The following is a 19451-nucleotide window of genomic DNA, read 5'->3' as shown; positions in this document are numbered from 1 at the left end:
ACTTCCGGAAAATATCATGCATAAAGGACTGAAACACTGAAGGAGCATTAGAGAGCCCAAAAGGCATCACCAAGTACTCAAAATGACCTTCGGGCGTATTAAATGCGGTTTTCCATTCATCTCCTCGCTTAATGCGCACAAGATTGTACGCACCACGAAGATCTATCTTGGTGAACCACTTGGCACCTTTAATTCGGGCAAACAAGTCTGACAACAGAGGCAAAGGATACTGAAATTTAACAGTGATTTTATTCAAAAGCTGATAGTCAATACAAGGTCTCAAAGATCCGTCCTTCTTGGCCACAAAAAAGAATCCCGCACCAAGAGGGGAAGAGGAAGGACGGATATGCCCCTTCTCCAGAGATTCCTTGATATACGAACGCATTGCGGTATGCTCAGGTACAGACAGATTAAATAGTCTTCCCTTAGGAAATTTGCTACCTGGGATCAAGTCTATGGCACAGTCACAGTCCCTATGAGGAGGCAGAACACTGGACCTGGACTCGCTGAACACATCCTGATGATCAGACAAATACTCAGGAACCTCCGAAGGAGTAGAGGAAGCAATAGACACCGGCGGGGAATCACCATGAATACCCTGACAGCCCCAACTTGACACAGACATTGCCTTCCAATCCAAGACTGGATTATGAGTCTGTAACCATGGCAAACCCAAAACGACCAAATCATGCATTTTATGCAGAACAAGAAAACGAATCACCTCCCGATGTTCAGGAGTCATGCACATGGTTACCTGTGTCCAAAACTGCGGTTTATTTTCCGCCAATGGCGTAGCATCAATACCCCTCAGAGGGATAGGATTAACCAACGGCTCAAGAACAAAACCACAGCGCTTGGCAAATGACAGATCCATAAGACTCAGGGCAGCACCTGAATCCACAAACGCCATAACAGGGTAAGAGAACAATGAGCAAATTAAAGTTACAGACAAAATAAATTTAGGTTGCAAATTACCAATGGCGACAGGACTAACAACCCTTGTTAGGCGTTTAGAGCATGCTGATATAACATGTGTAGAATCACCACAGTAAAAACACAACCCATTCTGACGTCTATGATTTTTCCGCTCATTTCTGGTCTGAATTCTATCACATTGCATCAAATCAGGTGTTTGTTTAGACAACACCACCAGAGGATTAGCGGTTTTGCGCTCCCGCAAACGCCGGTCAATCTGAATAGCCAGCGCCATGGAATCATTCAGACTTGTAGGAATGGAGAAACCCACCATCACATTCTTAATGGCTTCAGAAAGGCCATTTCTGAAGTTTGCGGCCAGAGCACACTCATTCCACTGAGTAAGCACGGACCATTTCCGAAATTTTTGGCAATACACTTCAGCTTCATCCTGGCCCTGAGAAATAGCCAGCAAGGCTTTTTCTGCCTGAACCTCAAGATTGGGTTCCTCGTAAAGCAATCCGAGCGCCAGAAAAAACGCATCAATATTTGCCAATGCCGGATCTCCTGGCGCTAGCGAGAAGGCCCAGTCCTGAGGGTCGCCCCGTAAAAAAGAGATAACAATTTTAACTTGCTGAGCTGAGTCTCCAGATGAACGGGGTCTCAGAGATAGAAACAATTTACAATTATCCCTGAAATTCCTAAACTTAAATCGGTCTCCAGAAAACAGTTCAGGAATAGGTATTTTAGGTTCAGACATAGGACTACTGGTAACAAAATCTTGTATGCCTTGCACACGAGCAGCAAGCTGGTCCACACTTGTAATCAAGGTCTGGATATTCATGTCTGCAGCAAGCTCAAGCCACTCAGAGGTAAAGGGGAGGAAGAGAGGAATAAAAAAAAAAAAAAAAACTCAGAATTTCCTTTCTTATTATCCCACTTCTGCAATGCATTAAACATTCAATGTTGGCCTGGCATACCGTTATGACCCCAATGGCAGAGGGTCTCAGGAAATAATACCAAGTCTGCAAACACAAAAAACCAGCTCATAGGGCAGTGGTAACTGGGCTGACCTTATATCTAATCCTAGCACCACAAATAGAAGCAGCCGGGGAACGTGCCTACATTGGTTCTAGACATCTCGCGCCAGCCGGAGAACTAACTAACCCTAGAAGGGAAAAGAAAGACCTTTCTTGCCTCCAGAGAAAAGACCCCAAAAGTTGGATACAAGCCCCCAACAAATAATAACGGTGAGGTAAGAGGAAAAGACAAACATAAGCATGAGCTAGGTATTTAGCAAAGAGAGGCCCACTAGCTAATAGCAGAATATAGTAAGATGACTTATATGGTCAGCAAAAACCCTATTAAAATATCCACGCTGGATATTCAAGAACCCCCGAACCGACTAACGGCCGGGGGGAGAACACCAGCCCCCTAGAGCTTCCAGCAAGGTCAGAAATCACATTTAGTACAAGCTGGACAAAAATAGGAGCAAAGCAATTAACTCAAAAAACAAAGAAGCAAGACTTAGCTTAATTTTGCAAGAGCCAGGACCAGCAGACAGGAGCAACAGAAGGATCTGATTACAACGATGCCAGGCACTGGACTATGGATCCAGGAAGTTAATATAGCGACACCCCTGGACTAACGACCCAGGTGAGTTCCAAACTGAAGAAAGACAATCCCAGAGTCATACCACTAGTGACCACAAGAGGGAGCCAAAAAGTCAATTCACAACACATCTCTACGTTTGTGTTTTCCTCTTGCCTCACCGTTATTATTTGTTGGGGGCTTTCTATATCTTTGGGGTTCAATTTCTCTGGAGGCAAGCGAGGTCTTATTTTTTCCCTCTAGGGGTAGTCAGTTCTCTGGCTGGCTCGAGACGTCTAGAACCAACGTAGGCACGTTCACCGGCTACTTTTAGTTGTTTGTGTCAGGATCAGGTATGCGGTTAGTCCAGTTTCCACCTCCCTAGAGCAGTATTTATATTTTTGCTATCTTGCCGGAATATCAGAGATCCTCTGCCATTGGGATCATAACAGAATGCCAGGCCAAAAGAAAATGTTTAATGCATCGCAGAAGCGGGATTAAAAAGAAGTTCTGAGTTTTTTTTTTTTGTTTTTTTTTTGCTGCAGTTTGCCTAGCTTCTTCCATCCCCTTTTTCTCTGAGTGGCTGAAATTCTGCTGCAGATATGAATGTCCAGACTTTGACTTCTAGTGTGGATCAGCTTGCTGCTAGGGTGCAAAGCATTCAGGATTTTGTTATCCATAGCCCTATGTCTGAACCAAAAATACCTATTCCTGAGCCGTTTTTTGGAGATAGATCTAAATTCCTGAATTTTAGGAATAATTGTAAATTGTTTCTGTCTCTGAAACCTCGTTCCTCTGGTGATTCCGCTCAGCATGTTAAGATTGTTATTTCCTTCTTGCGCGGCGACCCTCAGGATTAGGCCTTCTCTCTGGCGCCAGGAGATCCTGCATTGGTGAATGTTGATGCGTTTTTTCTGGCACTTGGTTTGCTTTATGAGGAGCCTAATCTTGAAAATCAGGCTGAAAAAATGTTGCTGGTTATCTCTCAGGGTCAGGACGAAGCTGAGGTATATTGCCAAAAATGTCGGAAATGGTCCGTGCTTACTCAATGGAATGAGTGTGCACTGGCCGCAAATTTCAGAAATGGTCTTTCTGAAGCCATTAAAGATGTGATGGTGGGGTTTCCTATCCCTACAGGTCTAAATGATTCAATGGCTCTAGCCATTCAAATTGATCGACGTTTGCGGGAGCGCAAATCTGATAATCCTTTGGCGGTGCTGTCTGAACGGTCACCTGATTCTATGCAATGTGACAGAATTCTGACCAGAGCCGAGCGACAAAATCATAGACGTCAAAATGGGTTGTGTTTCTACTGTGGTGATTCAACACATGTTATCTCAGCATGCTCTAAACGTTTAAAGAAAAATGTTAATCCTGTCGCCATTGGTACTTTTCAGCCTAAGTTTATTTTGTCTGTGACTTTAATTTGTTCATTATCTTCTTACTCAGTTATGGCTTTTGTGGATTCTGGTGCTGCTTTAAGTCTGATGGATTTGTCGTTTGCCAAGCACTGCGGTTTTGTCCTGGAGCCTTTGGAAAATCCTATTCCTCTTAGAGGAATTGATTCTACGCCATTGGCAGAGAATAAACCTCAGTATTGAACGCAGGTGACCATGTGCATGACTCCTGTACATCAGGAGGTGATTCGTTTTTTGGTACTGCATAAAATGCATGATGTTGTCGTTTTGGGTCTGCCATGGTTACAGGCCCATAATCCAGTTTTAGATTGGAAAGCTATGACTGTGTCTAGTTAAGGGTGTCAGGGGATTCATGGCGATTCTCCATTGGTGTCTATTGCTTCTTCTACTCCTTCTGAGATCCCTGAGTTTTTGTCAGACTTTCAGGATGTATTTAATGAGGCCAGGTCCAGTGCCCTTCCTCCTCATAGGGACTGTGATTGTGCTATAGATTTGATTCCTGGTAGTAAGTTTCCTAAGGGACGACTCTTTAATTTATCTGTGCCAGAGCATGCCGCGATGCGGAGTTATATAAAGGAGTCTTTGGAGAAGGGACATATTCGCCCATCCTCGTCCCCTCTTGGTGCAGGATTCTTTTTTGTGGGCAAGAAAGACGGGTCTCTGAGACCTTGTATTGATTATCGTCTTCTGAATAAGATCACTGTTAAATTTCAGTATCCTTTGCCATTGTTGTCTGATTTGTTTGCTCGGATTAAGGGATCCAGTTGGTTCACCAAGATAGATCTTCGTGGTGCGTATAACCTTGTGCGCATAAAGCAGGGAGATGAATGGAAAACGGCATTTAATACGCCTGAGGGTCATTTTGAGTACCTGGTGATGCCTTTCGGATTATCTAATGCTCCTTCTGTGTTTCAGTCCTTCATGCATGACATCTTCCGGAAATATCTGGATAAATTTATGATTATTTATCTGGATGATATTTTGTTTTTTTCTGATGATTGGGAGTCCCATGTGAACCAGGTCAGGATGGTGTTTCAGGTTTTGCGGGAGAATGCTCTATTTGTGAAGGGTTCAAAATGTATCTTTGGGGTACAGAAGGTTTCTTTTTTGGGTTTTATTTTTTCCCCTTCTACTGTGGAGATGGACCCAGTTAAGGTCCGTGCCATTCATGACTGGACTCAGCCCACGTCTGTTAAGAGCCTGCAGAAGTTCTTGGGCTTTGCTAATTTTTACCGTCGTTTTATCGCTAATTTCTCCAGCGTGGTTAAACCTTTGACGGATATGACCAAGAAGGGTTCTGATGTTGCGAATTGGTCTCCTGCGGCCGTGGAGGCCTTTCGGGAGCTGAAGCGTCGGTTTACTTCAGCGCCAGTCTTGTGCCAGCCGGATGTCTCTCTTCCCTTCCAGGTTGAAGTTGATGCTTCTGAAATTGGTGCAGGGGCTGTTTTGTCGCAAAAAAGTTCTGATGGCTCCGTGATGAAGCCTTGCGCCTTCTTTTCAAGGAAATTTTCGCCTGCTGAGCGGAACTACGATGTTGGTAATCGTGAGTTGTTGGCCATGAAGTGGGCATTTGAGGAGTGGCGACATTGGCTCGAGGGAGCTGGACATCGTGTGGTGGTCTTGACTGATCATAAAAATCTGATTTACCTCGAGTCTGCCAAGCGCCTGAATCCTAGACAGGCCCGTTGGTCGTTGTTTTTCTCCCGTTTTGACTTTGTGGTCTCGTACCTGCCTGGTTCGAAGAACGTGAAGGCTGATGCACTTTCTAGGAGTTTTGTGCCTGATTCTCCGGGAGTCTCTGAGCCGGCTGGTATTCTCAGAGAGGGAGTGGTTTTGTCTGCCATTTCCCCAGATTTGCGACGAGGGCTGCAAAAATTTCAGGCTGATAGGCCTGATCGTTGTCCACCAGAGAGATTGTTTGTCCCTGATGGATGGACCAACAGAGTTATTTCTGAGGTTCATTCTTCGGTGTTGGCGGGACATCCTGGGATTTTTGGTACCAGAGATTTGGTGGCCTTCCTTGTCGCGGGATGTGCGTTCTTTTGTGCAGTCCTGTGGGATTTGTGCTCGGGCTAAGCCTTGCTGTTCTCGTGCCAGCGGGTTGCTTTTGCCCTTGCCTATCCCAAAGAGGCCTTGGACGCACATTTCCATGGATTTAATTTCAGATCTTCCGGTGTCTCGGAAGATGTCTGTCATCTGGGTGGTGTGCGATCGTTTTTTTAAAATGGTCCATTTGGTGCCCTTGCCTAAGTTGCCTTCCTCCTCTGAATTGGTTCCTTTGTTCTTTCAGAATGTGGTTCGTTTGCATGGCATCCCTGAGAATATTGTATCTGACAGAGGATCCCAGTTTGTGTCCAGATTCTGGCGATCCTTTTGTGCTAAGATGGGTATTGATTTGTCTTTTTCGTCGGCTTTTCATCCTCAGACTAATGGCCAGACCGAGCGAACTAATCAGACGTTAGAGACTTATTTGAGATGTTTTGTTTCTGCTGATCAGGACGACTGGGTTACCTTTTTGCCACTGGCCGAGTTTGCCCTTAATAATCGGGCTAGTTCTGCCACCTTGGGTTCACCCTTTTTCTGCAACTCTGGTTTTCATCCTCGTCTCTCCTCGGGTCAGGTTGAATCTTCTGACTGTCCTGGGGTTGATTCTGTGGTGGATAGGTTGCAGCGGATTTGGAACCATGTGGTGGACAATTTGAAATTGTCACAAGACAGGGCCCAGCGGTTTGCCAACCGCCGCCGTGGTGTGGGTCCCCGACTTCGTGTTGGGGATTTGGTTTGGTTGTCTTCTCGGCATGTTCCTTTGAAAGTCTCCTCTCCTAAGTTCAAGCCTCGCTTTATCGGTCCTTATAAGATTTTGGAAATCCTTAACCCGGTGTCTTTTCGCTTGGACCTTCCAGCGTCTTTTGCTATTCATAATGTGTTCCATAGGCCCTTGTTGCGGCGGTACGTGGTGCCTATGGTTCCTGCTGTTGAGCCTCCTGCCCCGGTTTTGGTTGAGGGCGAGTTGGAGTACGTGGTGGAGAAGATTCTGGATTCTCGTATCTCTAGACGGAAACTCCAGTATTTAGTTAAGTGGAAAGGCTATGGTCAGGAGGATAATTCCTGGGTTGTCGCCTCTGATGTTCATGCGGCTGATTTGGTTCATGCCTTTCACGCTGCTCATCCTGATTGCCCTGGGGGTCTTGGTGAGGGTTCGGTGACCCCTCCTCAAGGGGGGGGTACTGTTGTGAACTGTGTTTCTGGGCTCCCTCTGGTGGTCACTAACGGTATTGTGCTAGGTATGTCTTGTTGCAGGCTTGAGCTCCAGCTGTGTCGTTAAGCAGCGGGTGTTTCCTATTTGAGTCTCTTCTGGACTCAGTCTCTTGCCTGGCATCGTTGTATCCAGACCTATTTGGTCTCCTCCGGATTCCTTTCAGTCTGCCTCAAGCAAGAAAATTGCACTACCATAGAAAAAATGCGATCAAAAATTCCCAACTAAGTATAATGAAAGATAATATAAATACGTATAAGTATGAAAAAACAAACACAGAACATAATGTGCACTAGGAAAGGGTCAGGGGTGCATTGCCGTTTTTTACCATGACAACACAGCGCATGCATGTAGTCATGATGTCACTCCTTTGGTTTGATTCAGCTGCGACATTTGGCAGTGATTGGTGGATGGTTCCTATTTTAAGAGCGTCATGTCCCTTCACTTGTTACCCCTTGAAAAAGGCGTATCTCGCCGAAACGTGCGTTGGGGTGGGTACACGCTGTGGACCTGGAGTGTTTCTCTGCCTGTGCAGGTAATTATGGTTTTTATTTACAGCATTAACCCTCTGGCTGAGTTTTTGGCTATAACTATATTATTGGGTAATGCTTCCTGCTATGGTGTCGATATAGTAGTCCCTAGGGTCCATAGATTTTTATAATTTCATTCCTTGGGTCCACATGCTTGTACCCCTGACCCTTTCCTAGTGCACATTATGTTCTGTGTTTGTTTTTTCATACTTCCCTCCCTGACCTGTAATACCATGTTTTATATGTGATTATAATAAAGTATTTATATTATCTTTCATTATACTTAGTTGGGAATTTTTGATCGCATTTTTTCTATGGTAGTGCAATATTCCTTAGCGATTTTCCCACAGACATGTCTGATATGGCCCATTTGACATAATTTATTATTGATTCTATATGACTAATAATTGGGCATTTTTCTCATGAAGCTGTGGTTATCTCAAGCAAGAAAAGCTAAGTCTGTTTTGCACAATTTGGATCGTTTGCATTATTCAGTGTTTTTGTCCAGCTTGCTTTACATTTGATTTTTGACTCGCTGGAAGCTCTAGGGGGCTGATATTCTCCCTCCACACCGTCAGTCGGTGTGGGGGTTCTTGAATGTTCAGCGTGGATGTTTTGTAGGGTTTTCTGCTAACCGCATAGTCCACTATCTATTTTCTGCTATCTAGACTATTGGGCCTCACTTTGCTGAATCTAGTTCATCTCTACGTTTGTGTTTTCCTCTTGCCTCACCGTTATTATTTGTTGGGGGCTTTCTATATCTTTGGGGTTCAATTTCTCTGGAGGCAAGCGAGGTCTTATTTTTTCCCTCTAGGGGTAGTCAGTTCTCCGGCTGGCTCGAGACGTCTAGAACCAATGTAGGCACGTTCACCGGCTACTTTTAGTTGTTTGTGTCAGGATCAGGTATGCGGTTAGTCCAGTTTCCACCTCCCTAGAGCAGTATTTATATTTTTGCTATCTTGCCAGAATATCAGAGATCCTCTGCCATTGGGATCATAACACTCTGCCATGCACCCAAACAGTAGTTTTCCCCACATATCGGGTATCAGCATGCTCAAGAGAAATTGCACAACAAATGTTAGGGTCTCTTTTTTCCTGTTACCCTTGTGAAAATAAAAAAATTGGGTCTAAAGTAATTTTTGGGTGAAAAAAAGTTAAATTTTTATTTTTTTTCCACATTCTTGTGAAGCACCTGAAGGACTAATAAACTTCTTAAATGTGGTTTTGAGCACCTTGAGGTTTGCAGTTTTTAGAATGATGTAACTTTTGGGTATTTTCTATCATATAGACCCCTCAAAGTCACTTCAAAATATGAGGTGGTCCCTAAAAAATGGTTTTGTAAATTTTGTTGGAAAAAAGAAAAATTGCTGGTCAAATTTTAACCCTTATAACTTCCTACCAAAAAAAATTGTGCCGATGTACAGTAGACATATGGGAAATGTTATTTATTGACTATTTTGTGTGACACATCTCTCTGATTTAAGGGTATAAGAATTAAAAATTTTAAAATTGCAAGATTTTGAAAATTTTCACCAAATTTCCATTTTTTTCACAAATAATCTCAAGTTATTTTAAAGAAATTTTACAGCTAACATGAAGTTCAATATGTCACAAAAAAAAACAATCCCAGAATCAGTGGGATCTGTTGAAGCGTTCCAAAGTTAATACCTCATATAGTGACACTGGTCAGAATTGTAAAAATTGGCCTGGTCATTAACATACAAACCACCTTGGAGGGTAAAGGGATTAATAAGTGGCCAAAAGGATCAGGGAGTTTTTTTGTGAAATAAAGGACTTTGTGTGTTTTGTAACTTAAACTGACGGGGTTAGTAATGGGTGTGTCTTATAGATGCCTCTGCATTACTAACCCCTGGGCTTGATGTCAGCTGGCATTACAAAGTTGACTTCAACCCCAATATTGTTACCCCACTTGCAACCGCACCAGAACAAGTAAGAAAAGTCAAGGCTAATGGATGCGTCATTTCTAGGGTGACTGAGGGCTGATGTTCTTAATCTGGGAGGGGGCCAATATCCTTGGCTATTAATATTAGCCTGCAGCTGTCTGCCTAGCATTTGCTGGTCATTAAAACTAGGAGGGATACCACATCATTTTTTGGGGGATCACCCCTTGTTAATAGCAAGTAAAGGCAAAGAAGACAGCTGTAAGATATTAATTGATTGATATTAATAGCCTTTGAAGCTCCATGTTTATTACCCCCTTCTTAGACTATAAATTCCCTGGCTGTTGGCTTTCTCACAGCTTGTTAAAAAAAATAAGAGGCACCCTACGCCATTTTTATCTTTTATTTAATTATTAGCTAAATACATGTACAGTAAGCCTCCCGCACTACACTGATTATATATCTTAATGACATCTATCTGTATATAAGATTTTTTATTAAAAAACTAGCTTGAAATGACATAGAGAACTACTGTATGTAAAAGCTGATGCTAAAAACTCATTGCATATAGATTGCATACGCATGTCTTGCGGATGTTAGGTGAGGAAAAAAACACACACATAGCACTCTCTTGGAATACGGATGCTAGGTGAGATAAAAACCGTATAACACACTCCAGCTTTTCTGGCTGATAAGGGACGAGCTGTGCACAACAAGAGAGGGCACTATGTAATAAGGGATGGCAATATGCATAATAAAGGAGACTATGAAATTTATATATGAATGTATGTGTGGCTATATATACAGTATTTAGATAGCTTTGTCGCCATAAAAGGAGGGGGGCCCAGACACATTTCTTGCACAGGGGCCCCAAGCTGTCATTGTCCGCCCCTGTTTTAATCAATTTTTTTTTTTTGCAAATAGCATAGAGAAAGCTATTGTCCATTCAGCACTCTGTATACAGTTTGGAAAACAGTAACAAAGATTCCATCTCCTATCCTAGTGATCATATGATTTCCTGGTGCTGGGTAGGAGCAGGAGCTGCAGATCAGCTCTGCAGTACAGGCAGTAGACTGAATTTACCCTGTAATTGCTGCTAATATGTCAGCTCCAATTACAGGAGAAATCAGCAATATAAAAAGTTTTTAAAATGTTGAAACATCTTCCAAATATCTTTCATGGTGCACAATGCGAGAAAGAAAGTGAGAAAGAAAGAAGAAAAGAAAATAAACTGTCCAAATTGCTGATTCTGGGGCCGCCTCAGAGAAAAAAAGAACATACTTTATGTCCAATATATATAGAAATACTTGGTATGGACAAGAGAACACAATGTAAAGCGACCCTGTCAGGAGATTCATGCTGCCCCAACCATCGGCACCATGAATCAAAAACTGGTTGCGTTATTGCAAAAGTGAATATTTTACTTCAAAACATTGTGGCATTTCAGAGAAAACATACTTTGGAGAGGAGAAACCTGTCAGTCATGAGGAGTGAGGTAGAGAGGTACCTGCCTCAGACTATACATCCAAGATTCATTGAGAAGTCCGCAGGAGACTTTGCTTCTTGGATGATTACTCAGAGGCTATGGGTCTCCACACCCCGCTAACCTTCATTGACAGGTCTCTCCTTATGCACACATAGGGAAAGAATTTGTCAGGATTGGCTGACCATCTAATGTGTATGGGGGCCTCCTGACTGTCACCTGATAGATAATGCCAGGGTAAATAAGATTTGGGCAATTGGGATTAAATTGCTTTATCCTTTTGTTCAGTGAGGAGATATCTGTTAGCAGGTGATTGAGGTAGTGGCTCTCACAGAGAAAACAGGAGCACTTGGCTGAGCCAAGATTTGCTGTACAGGAGGAAGTCAAGAGAGATAGTTCGGCTGACAGGCTGTCTACTGTATATGACCACCATAACTCTTTCTGGTTATTTGCATGCAGTTTTTGGTACGGTTTATTATTTTTGAAATTAAGAAACACCTGATACACTCTCTTTTGTTTCTTCTCCTGTTTGTGACTCCTGAAGCTGCATCAAATATTGTTCTAGAAATCAAAACTGTGAAAGTGCAGCACCCTTATTGAAATAATGTTCAAAAAAGAAGAAAAAATGGTGGCACTCACCATTCAAATTAAAACAGTTCTTTATTCAATCCATTAAAAAGGGTACAACGGGGGAGAATTGGATGCCTTCTGTGGACGACGGCCGTTTCGCGCTAACTGCGCTTCAACGGGTCCTATACCTGAAGCGTAGTTAGCGCAAAATGGCCGTCGTCCACAGAAGGCTTCCACCTCTCCCCCTCTGTGCTCGTTTTGATGCATTGAATAAAGGACTATTTTAATTTAGATGGTGAGTGTCACCTTTTTTGGACATTATTTGATTATGCCTGTTTGGTGTGCACCCATGTTCCTGTAGTTGTCCGGTGTTCAGCAATACAGGTAGAAGTTGAATTACAGCTATGACAATCACAGTGGGAGGTACTGGCAATACATTCTCCTTTGCAGCACACTGATTGGTTAAAACTCTAGTTTGTTGCTGCTGTGACTTTTTAAATGTGCATTTAGTGCAAAATATTCCCAGAAAACCACATTATGGTAGTGCAAATAAATGCATATACAGTATATGCCTATGGTAATAAAGACATTGCAGGTTAGATGTGGCTGCTACAAAACTATACTTGATATACAATCCTTAACGAACAAAGCCACATTATACCACAGTGGATCCCAGTAAACAATTAAAGGGTCCCTGTGTATGCGATAAGGACTACTGCCCCTATCATCAATGTAAATACACCAAAATCCACACACCAGAATGATTACAGGGTCCAAAAATATGTAGAAAAATTCATAATTTATTAATTAAAATGACCAAACATGAGGTCAAACACCAAATAAATACAACAAACGAGGGAAATATGCAAAAGCTGAAACATGCATTGTGGAATGTTGTATATGTCAGAACACACCAGGACACTGGGAAATAAGTGAGGCCAAACAATTATGAGCTCACATATGGGCAGGGTATAATACACTGTGCACACCCCTAGACAAAAGGCCAAGGGTCAACCTCAATTACCGCCAAAACGTGCCTATACTCAATGTCAGCATATTGCTGATCTAAAGGCAACCGCCGCACCTCCATGTCATGACCATAATTACCTGCTAGTAGGCGATGCCCGGCACAAGAAACTCCCAGTTGCCCGGTCCGTCCACCCCGACGCGCGTTTCGGACCTTCCTTCTTCAAAGGGGGCCTGCTATCCCATTAAGTCTCCCACCTTATATACCTGCACCGCTCAAATACCGGCCAACCATGTGTGGCCGAAAACCGGAAGTTGCGGACCCGACCGGAAATGACGCGCACATCTCCCTAGCAACCGCGACGCCGGATGGCGTCGGCGTCACATGACCGCAGGTCCTGAAAGGACACCACAGCCACCAAGAGACGCCGAAGGCCATCCAGAGGCGCAGTGCCCGGCCGATGAGCGTGTACAGGTACGGGAAGCAACTTACCCAGCCGCGCAGTAATAAAAGTGATCACCCAGGTGCAGCCCCTGTTAACCCACATTACATCATACAATATCACAAAAACTCAACGGGGAACAGGGTAAGCACAAAACAAAAAAACAAACATAATATAACACAAAAAGTAAGACAAAATCACAGATGGCACAATGGATGCAATGATCATATGATATTGTAACATTAGATGATATCCATTGATTATCATAGTGTCCTTAGTAAGATCATCGTCGTCACTTGTCCATAGATCTCTTTGCACCAGATCATCAATCAGACATAAATGTAAGGGAGACACGTAGGAACTATAAAAGTAAATATAAAAGAAACAACAATTAAAAACAAAACGCAGGGTATCAACTACAACCACCACAGAGCCAGCAGCACCATTAATTATAATGAGTCAATCGATACCCCATACAGAATGGGCAATCATAATGAGAATATTAGCTTTGCCTCATTCTTAAGTCCAGATGGATGGACTGTGTTTAGAGTCCAAATCCATCTGGACTCTAACTGAGCCAACCGCTTCGAAATCCATCCACCCCGGATACCGACATCTATCTTATCAATCCCACGGAATCTAAGGAGGGCAGCGTCACAATCATGATGGTCTCTAAAATGGCGGGGGAGAGTTTTTAACATGGATGTGTCAGATTCAGTTACTGCTGCTATAATACCACGTACGTGCTCCCTAACCCGTACTTTGAACTGCCGTGTCGTCATGCCTACGTAAATTTTGCCGCACGGACACACGGCATAGTAAATTACGTTTCTATCAATACGTGTAATCCGTTTCCGAATATTAAATTGACGTGAACCCTCGGCATTCTAAAATGTATTACACTTATCAATATTGGAGCACGCTACACAATGGCCACAGGGAGCACATCCATACTTCCCCGCCATTTTGTCCAAAAAGGAAGTAGTTTTCTCACTAACATAGTGACTATGGACCAAATGGTCACGTAGGTTTCTGGACCGTCTTGCTGTAACAGATGCCCTCTCAGGGAGAAATCTAGAGATTACCGGATCCGCTTTCAAAATATGCCAGGATCTCTCAAGTGCCCTTCTCATGTGGGGGAAATGGGAATGATATTTGGTAACAAAACGAACTACCTCATCCTTACTTTTATCCCTCTTAGTTTCATAGAGCAATGTGTGCCGGGTGGAAAATCTTGCTCTATTATACGCCTTCTTTATTTTGCGATTACTGTAACCACGCTCAATTAGTCGGTCCCTAAGATCATCTGCTTGCTTGAAAAAGTCCGCATCTGTGGAGCACAGCCTACGAAGGCGCAAAAATTGTCCCGTAGGGACCGACTGAACCATGTGGCCAGGATGGGAGGATGTAGCGTGCAAAAGCATGTTTGTGGCCGTCGGTTTACGGAAGATATCCATCTGTATCTCCCCATGTATATCACGTCTGAGTGTGACGGCAAGGAACTCCACGGTGTCAAAATATTTAAACGTAACATAGATATTTAACATGTTATTATTGACACCATGAAGTCACGGAGGTCCGCCTCAGACCCCTGCCAGATCAGCAATATGTCGTCGATGTACCGCGTCCAGGAGAGGACGCGGAACACCGGCGACAACTGATCCGGCAGGGAGAGGTCCCTCTCCCACAGCCCCAGGAACAGATTGGCGTAAGCCGGGGCAAAGGCTGCCCCCATGGCTGTTCCTTAGAGCTGTAGGAAGAAGGACCCCTTGAAAACAAAAAAATTGTGCGTCAGCGTAAACTCAAGTAACTGGATCACTTGGTCAATGATGTCCCTAGGTAAATTAGATGTACCCAGATAGAATGTGACTGCCCTTAGTCCGTCCTCGTGTCTGATGCTGGTGTAAAGGGACTCAATGTCCCCCGTAACCAGCATCATGTCATTATCAAGACAAATACTGTCCACCTGTCTCAACAAGTCACCAGTGTCCTTCAAAAACGATGGTAAACCCTCAACCAACGGTTGTAATTTAGAATCGATCCATTTATTGATGTTTTCCAAGAAGCCTCCCCTCCCTGACACAATGGGGCGACCAGGGGGCGTCTGCGCGTCCTTATGAATTTTAGGTAACAAGTAGAAGGTGGGGACAGTCGGCTCTATTACCACAAGTGCTGCTGCCAACTCCTTGGTAATTGTCCCCACCTCCCGAGCATTATTAATGATAGATGTTAGCTGTGCAGAGTAGGCGGACAAGGGGTTAAACGTAAGCTTTTTATAACATGTGGTATTATGTAACTGGCGAAAGGCCTCTCTCTCATAGAGGGCCTTGGGCCATACCACAATGTTGCCCCCCTTGTCTGCCGGTTTAAACTCTACATCAGGTAACTCCTGAAGGACGCGCAGACGCTCCCTCTCCCAAAACTCCTCTCTTACAAAACTATATTTCAATTACTGTAGAAAAGCCAAAAAACATCAAAGTGTAAAGCAACCTTTAGTTGTGAATAGAATGTGTTGCCTTGAAATGATAAAGAAGATAAAATATTGTCACATAGGAGCTTTCCGTCCAGACTGGTGAAGGGGAGCAGTTTATTTTGTCTACTATATTATATAGTACATACATATTTAATTTCAAAAAAGCAAACGTCATTTGTATGACTTCTTCATTGACTATTGCATTTCTTTTATGATTGCGGTTAACTATCTGATGATATAACAACCCCCGCATTTTAAACTGATGGGTATTATTGTTAAGTCTTTATTTTTCCATAACTTTCACCAACTCAATTTCTACTTTTCCTCTTTTTTTTCTTGGCTCCTCGCTGTTGCATTGAACAAAGCCTGGCCTTTTCATTTTGTATTTCTTCTCCCCATGGCTTCTTCATTCATCACCATGGTTACTAAACGTGGAAATAAATGAGCACTTGGCTCATAATGGCAGAATCTCAGCTCTATACGACTGTCTCCACTTTCACATACTAGGTAGGCACAGAATGCATAGCAAGCGCGAGAAAGACTTGAATGAATAAGGAACAATTATGTTTTTTTTTTAAATGAAGCGCTTAGAATAATAATGTGTATTTATTATGTATGCTATGTTCTCTAAAGGTTGAAAATAAGGAAATGACGCACTAACATATTAACCCCTTCATGACCTTGGGATTTTCCGTTTTTCCGTGTTTGTTTTTCGCTCCCCTCCTTCCCAGAGCCATAACCTTTTTATTTTTACGTCAATTTGGCCACGTGAGGGCTTATTTTTTGCGGGACGAGATGTACTTTTGAAAGACAGCATTGGTTTTACCATGTCATGTACTAGAAAATGGGAAAAAAATTCCAAGTGAGGTGAAATTGCAAAAAAAGTGCAATCTCACACTTGTTTTTTGTTCGGCTTTTTTGCTAGGTTCACTAAATGCTAAAACTGACCTGCCATTATGATTCTCCAGGTCAGTATGAGTTCATAGACACCTAACATGACTAGGTTATTTTTTATCTAAGTGGTGAGAAAAAATTCCAAACTTTGCTAAAAAAAAAATAAAAAAAAATGCGCCATTTTCCGATACCCGTAGCGTCTCCATTTTTCATGATCTGGGGTCGGTTGAGGGCTTATTTTTTGCGTGCTGAGCTGGCATTTTTAATGATACCATGTCGGTGCAGATACGTTCTTTTGATCGCCCGTTATTGCATTTTAATGCAATGTCGCGGCGACCAAAAAAACGTAATTCTGGCGTTTCTAATTTTTTTCTCGCTACGCCGTTTAACAATCAGGTTAATGCTTTTTTTTATTGATAGATCGGGCGATTCTGAACGCGGCGATACCAAATATGTGTAGGTTTGATTTTTTATTTATTGATTTATTTTGATTGGGGCGAAAGGGGGGTGATTTAAACTTTTATATTTTTTTTATTTTTTTCACCTTTTTTTTTTTACTTTTGCCATGCTTCTATAGAAGCAGGCACAGCACGATCGCCTCTGCTACATAGCAGCGATCTGCTGTTCGCTGCTATGCAGCAGAAAATCAGGTGTGCTGTGAGCGCCGACCACAGGGTGGCGCTCACAGCTGCCGTGGATCAGTAACCATAGAGGTCTCAAGGACCTCTATGGTTACAATGTACAAGCATCGCCGACCTCCGATCATGTGACGGGGGTCGGCGATGCGCTTATTTACGGCCGCCCGGCCGGAAGAGCAGGTTAAATGCCGCTGTCTGCGTTTGACAGCGGCATTTAACTAGTTAATAGGCGCGGGCAGATCGCGATTCTGCCCGTGCCTATTACGGGCACATGTCAGCTGTTCAGAACAGCTGACATGTCCCGGCTTTGATGCGGGCTCACCGCCGGAGCCCGCATCAAAGAGGGGCTTCTGACCTCGGACGTACTATCCCGTCCGAGGTCAGAAAGGGGTTAAGGTACTTCCTGTGAGAAAAAAAACCTTGTTTTTAGGCAGTTGAAGGTCACTTGTACATGATAAAGGTGGCAGTTTCCAGATACACTACAATGGCTACATTGTCACTTATCCATGTTTTTTTTTTTTTTTCTGTGCTATGTTGTGCATAAATATGTGATTCTTCAGAATTTCGTTCAGTTGTTGCCTGATGATGAGACCTGCGTAACCTCGAAAGCTTGCAATTTGTTACCATCTTTTCAGTTAGCCATTAAAAGGTATCAACCACTGAGGACTCCTACATTGTCACTGAGCACATATCTACGGTAGTTATTATTTGTTTTATATTATCCTACATATTGTATTACATATATTAATATATATTTTTTCCTGCTATCTTACCAGTACCAATGTTTAGGCAGACATGGCATGAAAAATATGCAAAGACGTGCAATAAAAAATCTCTACATGACATGAAGCTACAAAGACCAAAATATCAACCGCTCAACAAGCAGGCAAGTGATTATTCAACACCAGTGGCTGGATACTATAGATGAGTGAATAAATTGGAGTGGGATTGAATTCTACTAAAATTTTGCAAAAATCTACATTCACCAAAATATGGATTTTTTGTTATTTGATTCCATGCAGAATCTGCTAAATGGCTATTTTTTTGTCAACCGTAAAAGGCAATGAAAGTCTTAAAAAAACATCCTTATACTCACCTCTTTGGCTCCTACACCCCTCAACACCAGCCATATGATGTCACAGAATGCTTTGTGATCTTTGAAGGCGCATGTGTAAGGGGGCTAGGGTGGTAGTCGTGGCAACGGGCTGTACCTTCTGCTGCATGTGCAGTGTGCGCAGCAGCACACTTACGTTCACTGTCAGAGTCATTTCAAGTTCTAACATCTCGGCTCTGGGTTCCTAAGCTCCACAAAACATCCCAGAGACACAGTTAACTTTACTATCCAGTAGGGCATTGATTACATTTGCAGCACAAACTTCACAAAGGGAAATCTGATCTCTCCCTGCCTTCTGAGCAGCCTCTATCCTTTCTGTCAACTCTGTCACTTTTCTTCCGGCAATCCCTGCCTTATCTCGAGACAATTCTTGTCCCATCCGTGCTTTCATTGTCACCAGTTTCCTGCCATCCCCTCATTCGGTTCCAATAGGAAAAGGTGCCAGGAATGCCATCGCAGCTATGACACCGGATCCTTCTTGGGACAGTCCTCCTTGAGCTGGTGCCCGCCTGCACGGTTCTCTGCCTGAGACCCCTTCCTGCCATAGCAGCTCTATCCCCACCACCAGCAAACAGTCTGGACTCACTACTACATGCACCCTGCCCTGGGCAGGGCTGCCCGGGCTTTGCCCCTAATCAGGAAGTGCCTGTACTATGTAATAATAATAATAATCTTTATTTTTATATAGCGCAGGGCCGTATTTGCCACTAGGCACTTGAGGGCATGTGCCTAGGGCGGGGACAATGCAGGGGGCGGCACCTGAGCAAGGTTTGTTTATTTATTTATTTTTTTATAAGTCATGGGTCACCTCCCGACCGACCGCCCCCTGCGCCCCCCCGGCCGCCCACCCGCCTCCCACCTACCCTCCTTAAAGATGATACTCACCCTGCTCCAGCGATGCCTGGTCTTGGCCTCTGCAGCTCGTCCTGAATGAGCGGTCACGTGGTACCGCTCATTAAGGTCATGAATATGCCCTTATTCATGACCTTAATGAGCGGTATCACATGACTGCTCACGCAGGAAGAAGGTGCTGCGCCGGGAGTCGGGACAGAGCCAGAGGGATGTCGGCGCGGCCGCGCGTTGTGGGACAGGTGAGTATGAGGGACGGGGGGACAGGGGACAGGGGGATGAAGGAGGACGGTAAGCCGTGCCATGCAAGATGGGAGCGGGGGGTGGAGAGATGAGCCATGCATACAGGGGGGGGGATATGAGCCATGCATACAGGGGGAATATGAGCCATACATTCAGGAGGGGAATATG

At 43.7% G+C, this 19451-nt stretch overlaps 1 long non-coding RNA gene across 1 annotated transcript; it reads right to left on the bottom strand.

Annotated features, from left to right (window-relative positions):
* Positions 1–13294: 13294 nt before the first annotated feature.
* LOC143781390 (uncharacterized) lies at positions 13295–18208 on the bottom strand. Its single transcript, XR_013216703.1, has 3 exons — positions 18174–18208; positions 15854–15970; positions 13295–13433 (listed from the first exon to the last, which is right to left on the bottom strand). It is a non-coding gene; the product is annotated as an uncharacterized LOC143781390 (long non-coding RNA).
* Positions 18209–19451: the final 1243 nt, after the last annotated feature.

Source organism: Ranitomeya variabilis, chromosome 1, assembly GCF_051348905.1.
Source record: "Ranitomeya variabilis isolate aRanVar5 chromosome 1, aRanVar5.hap1, whole genome shotgun sequence".
NCBI classification, from domain to species: Eukaryota; Metazoa; Chordata; class Amphibia; order Anura; family Dendrobatidae; genus Ranitomeya; species Ranitomeya variabilis.
This window is presented reverse-complemented; position numbering and strand designations above follow the sequence as displayed.